The sequence below is a fragment of the Miscanthus floridulus genome, chromosome 10, assembly GCF_019320115.1.
Source record: "Miscanthus floridulus cultivar M001 chromosome 10, ASM1932011v1, whole genome shotgun sequence".
NCBI lineage: Eukaryota > Viridiplantae > Streptophyta > Magnoliopsida > Poales > Poaceae > Miscanthus > Miscanthus floridulus.
Genome location: NC_089589.1, coordinates 6,244,700 through 6,250,764, shown reverse-complemented (window position 1 = coordinate 6,250,764; position 6,065 = coordinate 6,244,700). Strand labels below are relative to the sequence as shown.

Below are 6,065 nucleotides of genomic sequence, written 5' to 3'. Positions count from 1 at the left end.
TCGATGTTGGTAACAGTATATAACACACACTCACACGTATGTTGTCGTGGTATTATATGTTCCTGTTGTAACGCATGGATATTTATCTAGTCATACTACCAAATTTGACAGATGAATAATCGATAATGAGGTCTATGCGAACACGACGGTCACTTGTCTGTCCCGCGCGGCGCTCGCTTACTTTGTTCCGGCCCGGGCCCGCTGTGCATGCATGCGCGGCGCACATGCTCGTGCATGCATGCGATCGACGCTTGCTGGTTCATGCATGAATGCATGCAGCGGCGCGCGCGGGACACGTACACCTTGACACCCATATTTTGTACTGTATCAACATCGTGTACACGTACTACAGTCTATACACGACGGCCGGCAAGCCGATCGACGAGACAATGTAAACTTGGCGGGGGACAGCGAGCCGATGCCCAATCACATGCATGCATGCAGACACACCACCCAAAACAAAAGCTTGCCCGGCCGGCCGGACCCATGCTGCATATCGTCGTCGTCATGTGTGCGCTGGCCTCTCCACTCTCCAGCATGAAGAATGAAGAGCGAGACTGCGAGACAGGCATCCATGCTGTTGGGAACGAGCCGTAGCTCGGTCGGCTGGTTCTCCCGTCACTACCGCAGACCAATTCTTTCCCTGCGGCGTGGAGTACTCCCGTCCGTCCGGACCTCCCGTCACGGGTGCTGCTCCTTCTCTGACGTGTGGAGCAAAACCGAAGCGGAAGGCATCCGCACCGTCAGGGACACTTAGGCGCCCCCGAAAAATCAGACCCGCGCGCTTTCAGCGTTGGTATGGCTCACGTGTCAGAGAGAGAGGGGACGAAAAGAATGGCGCGCAAAGGGGCCACGGCGGCCGCGCACCCCGCGCAAGTGAAAAAAATCCCCTACCCTTATCCTTTCACCTGGGCGGACTCTTCCTATCTCCCAATTTCTTTGCCCTCTCCCCTCTCTCTCTCTCTCTCTCCGAAAGACGGCGATGGACGGGCGGAGCACAACGCAACGCAGGCGATGCCGCCGCCGATGCGTGTCCGAGGTAAGCCCCTTGCTCCCTCTCTCTGTTCCCTCTCACGCCTTCTCCCTTTAATTTGCTTCCACACAGGGTCATGCGTCACTGCGCCGGTCATGGAAGAGGTTCCGGATGTGGCAGATCCATCAGCCATGAGACGGCGAGGTTCCAACGAAGGGTGGCACAACACAGGCAAGGTCCACAGCGGCTTCACTTCCCCTAGATCCAGCGAGGTGAGCCCCTGCTCCTCCAGTCCTCCCCTCGCATCTCTATGGTGGGATCCAGCAAGGTGAGCCCCTGCTCCTCCCCGCGTAGGTCCATGGCGTTGCAGCCGCGCACAAGATACTTGCACATGGAGGAAGATGCCGGGATCTGGCGGATCCATGATATGGAGGCACCACAACCCCCGCGAGATCTATCTCCAATGTTCCTTATTCAACAGTTAAGTATCTGGCCATATACGTGAGGGAAAAGTTAAATATGTACCACCTAAAAGCTTGCTTATTGTCTTAATATGCCTTGTTTGAAAAGGCTAGATCTGCATAGTTTGAAGATAGTTGCAAGTATTTTTATTGTTTGAATAGATAATGCCTTTCTACAACTAATTTTCGAACTAATTTGTTACGCTACATCCTCTCTTTTTTTGCTATCCAGCCAATATTTTAAATCTGAACATTGTGGTTTTAAAGATAGGTTCTATACTAGTGCACTATCTTGTTGAAGTTTTCTGAACTACAAGAAGCTCCATATACTTTTTTTAGGGAAGAAGCTCCATATGCTTCGTTGTACATACTGATTATTTTTGTCCAACATAGAACAACACGTTTCTTATTCTGAAAAGGAGCATATCCATCAGTGTTTTAGATTGTCCAAACCATTGTAGATATTTCTTTCATGGCTTTGTTTATCTATGGTACACATGAACACTGGCTAGGGAATTAATCTATTATGTGCTTGTTACAATTAATCTGTCTTGTATGCCAGTACAGACTGTTATCATGCATATATGGAAGCAGGATCATGGTTTTTAATTGTTCTTACATTTTTTTGGTTTCACATTAATTCACTCTAGCTTTATGCTTTAAGTTTGATATATTGCTGCTTGGTAATATTGCCACACAGATTCATGTGGCCAGTTTTCATCCAGACTTGGCAGTACATTCTGCTTTATTTTGATGAAGGTACTGTTTTGTTTCTCTAAACTGTAGTACTCATGATCGTTAAGGCATTCATTGGCACAAGCAGAATATCTATATAATTTTTAGCCTAAGTCCTAAGTCTTTTTATTTCTCTTTGTGACTACTAACTTCTTCTCTTACTTCAAGGATGACCACAATGCAACCCTCTAAGAAAATGACTTTGTGTTGCCCCAGACTAGTTCTTTCCCTGCGGCAAGGAGCTGTCTAGATTGGTAGAAGTACAAAATACTTTTAGATTGTTTTAGGCAATTTATTTACCCATCTGTAGAGGTGCTAGAACACTGATTTGAACAATAAGCACTGGATTTTTATTGGGCAGCTGCATTTTTCATTGATTCGCAGAACAGATATGCAGTCTATTTGTCCTCACTGAGCTGTGCCTAATACATACATATAGGAATAAATTGTGTTAACATTTTCATGCACCTTTGTGAATTTACATTTGGCAAGTACTCCTGCATAGAAATCTGAGCAATTTTGGTTCTAAAAATATTATCGTGTTCACTTTTGTTTCTAAAGACAGTTTTGCTTAGATGAAGTAGCATTGCTGAAATCTCATATGTGATTCAGGCATTTAGCTAAATAACTTGTGAGATCTAGCCAGTTAAACTTTTGTCCTACAGGAACTTTTAACAAGCTGCCTTATGTATGCATCTCATGTGGAATTGGATTGTGATCAGCAAGTATGTAACTAATATATTTGGGACTGAACTTTTAGTAATATATGTGAAGTCCAGTTAGCTGCTGAGGTAACTCCTTGTTTTGTGATTGTTGAGCTCTGTTATTTATTTCTAACTAGGGGGGTGCTTTTAGTAGACAACACATTTTTTCATGAATTCCTAGTCACCAGGTGTCTACTTTGATGCAATCATGCCATTATCACTTGTTCATGTACCTGCGATCTAGTAGATGTTTTTTGCTTGTAAAGAGAGCTTTACTAACCAAGAAAGACATTGCTAACTTACTCATGAGGAACAAAGCACAAGTTTTTCATAAGCATTGTGACATGATCTCTTGCTAATGGTTATTTTTATCTTGTTTTGAATGTAGGATATGGAGATGAATGGATGTGTAGCAGATAATGTGTATTGCTGTCAAAGGGCTTGTAGGAAGTAGGAATTAAACTTCTATTTTCTACATGTTGGTTGCATGAACTATAGCATTCCAACTTGGGTTTGCTTTATTTTGCAAGGCCTTTAGAATGTAGCATAAGATTTGCTGACATTGTATAAACGACTTCAATAATAATTATATGTATCAAACAGTTGAGTGTAACATTTAATGTTGGTTGGTGTGTGGATGCATAGTTAAATTAAAAGGATCGACTAATCAATGATTTGAATAGTTGAATGAGCTTTTATCGATATTAAAATTGTGATTTCCCTGAAGGTGGTTGGCTGGCAGAAGGTTTGATCCTTCCCTGACGGGAGATGGCCGGCAGGGTAAGTTTCAACCTTCCCAGACGGTACTGTAACTAACAGGGTAAGTTTGAACCTTTCCTGACGGTATGGTAACCAACGGGAAAACTCTCTCCTGACGGAAACAAAAAAGTCGACGGGAAAACTCTCTCCTGACGGCAGTAACCGTCAGGAACCATTCCGTGACGGTTTTCCGTCAGGGAAGGTGGACTTTCCCTGTCAGTTCATCCCTGACGGGCCATCCCTGACGATACCTGTCAGAAAAAGTTTTCCCTGACGGTTTTTAGTACCTTCCCTGACGGATTTGGCCGTCACGGAAAAAGTTGGCTGAGGTAGTGCGTTGTGGAAACCACCGGTCATGTGTTGGAGCGCTGCTCGGCACATGATTTTCACCCGGGGGGGGGGGGGGTGGTTCCTCAATTTCTACCGTCTCATGTGTGGATGCGCCACAATGATCAGAGTGACGTGCCCGTCACGTGCGAAGTCTGGATGATTTTGGATATCTCTCAGCCACGTGTAGCCTCTTTGTATAGGTGTAGATCTAGCTTACACACTAGAGTGTGGGTGAGTGAGTCTTAATGCGTGTGGTGGTTTGAGTTAGGTGCGTGAATTCAGATACCTATAGCGTGTACTTAAGAGTTGAGGCATAAAATAAAAAGGCAGGCATGCTGTTTACTCTAGATAGGGACAAACTCCGGCCGTGCTGGCCACTGGCCCACTGTTCTGCAATACGGCACTACCGTTGGCACAACGACGAACCTAGTGTCAGGTCACTGCTACGTACATATGCTGTAGCTGCACTGCTGCACACATGACACATGCATGTATATATGACTTCGGTTGTACGCCGCTGGCGCTGGCCAAGAACGCACATGGCCATGGATGCACCGATCTGCCAACAGTTTTTCTCAACATGCATCGTGCTTTTGTTGTAGATAGATCTGCAGCATCACATTCCTACTAACAGGCACTACTGGAAACGCGTGCTTTACCGAGGGTCTTAAGATTTGTCGAGGGCCAAATCTCGGGCACTCGGTAAAGACACTCTTTGCCGAGGGCCAGCCACAGGAGCCCTCGGCAAAGAGGCCTTTGCCGAGGGTATGGCCCTCGGCAAAGACAGGCCCACGGCAAATCAAATCTTTGCCGAGGGCCGCGGCCCTCGGCAAAGATGCCCTCGGCAAATTAGGCCCGTTGGGTCACGGCGGCCATTTCCCGTCAATCTTTGCCGAGGGCCACCCGTTAGGCCCTCGACAAAGATTTTTTTTCCTGTGCAACCAGGTTATTCGGCAAAAAAAATTTTAAGTCTTTGCCGAGGGCCCTAGACCAGGCCCTCGGCAAAGATTTTTTTAAAACCAATTTTTTGGCCAATTTTTTTTTTATAAATCGCCTTTGCCGAGGGCCCGAGGCTAGGCCCTCGGCAAAGAAGCCCTTTGCCGAGGGCCCAGGCTAGGCCCTCGGCAAAGATTTTTTATTTTTTTAAAAAAAATTCTTTGCCGAGGGCCACGGGCCAGGCCCTCGGCAAAGAGCCCTCGGTAATTTTTTTTTGGTTTTTTTAGCCCAGTTTTTTTGTGGTACTACAATACATTGTTTTGAACTCAATTTTAAAATTTAGGCCAATTTTGATTTTGTTTTGTATATTTCCTTAATTTATTTCGATTCTTTGATTTTTTTCGAATATGTCAAATTTGAACCGCAGGTGCATGGAATATTGCAATGTAGTGTTTCAAAAAATGTTATTCATGTTAATTGGTGCATGTTGAGTCCCTATCCACGAACTCGCATCAAACTTTCACGCATCTTGTTCGCGTAACATGACGACCGACTTGCCAGAAAAGTGTTTTAAAATTATATAAAATCCATACGAAGTCCGAAAATCACGAAACTTGGCGATATGTCATGTTATCGCATGTGTAGGCTGTGGTAAAAAATTGAGAAGGCTTCGAGCGAGTTGCGACGTCGGATGCCTAAAACCCAGACATCGGATGCCTGGCCACCCCGCGCGCCCCACTGCCCCGCGCTCGGCCGCACAGATCGCCCAGGCGCCCCACCAGCGCGCCCCGCCGCCCCACCACGCCCAGTGGCGGCCGAGAGGTCGTGCCCTGCCTCCGTTCCCCGTCTCGGTCGAGCAAGGGGAGGTCGACCGCCCCGGCCGGCCCTCCGGCGGCTCCCCCTCGCCGGCCTTCCCGCCCCGACCCCAGCCCCCAGGCCGCCCCCGTCGTCGGCTGCTGTTGGAGGGGAGGAGGCAGAGGGTGAAGTTGGAGGAAGAAGAGAAGGAGAAGAGGAGAAGGAGGAAGGGGAAGAGAAGGAGAAGAAGAGGAGAAGGAGGAAGGGGAAGAGAAGGAGAAAAAGGGGAAAAGGAGAGAAGAAAGGGAAGAGGGGGAGAGGAGTACTCCAATGCCGCTCGACGTCATCGGAGAAGAAAGTGACCCCGCACCA

The 6,065-nt window shown here is 47.0% G+C and overlaps 1 long non-coding RNA gene across 1 annotated transcript; it reads left to right on the top strand.

Annotated features, from left to right (window-relative positions):
* The first annotated feature begins 967 nt into the window (after positions 1–967).
* LOC136484814 (uncharacterized) lies at positions 968–3,467 on the top strand. The gene is made up of 4 exons (XR_010766226.1): positions 968–1,039; positions 1,106–1,245; positions 1,328–1,453; positions 2,135–3,467. It is a non-coding gene; the product is annotated as an uncharacterized lncRNA (long non-coding RNA).
* Positions 3,468–6,065: the final 2,598 nt, after the last annotated feature.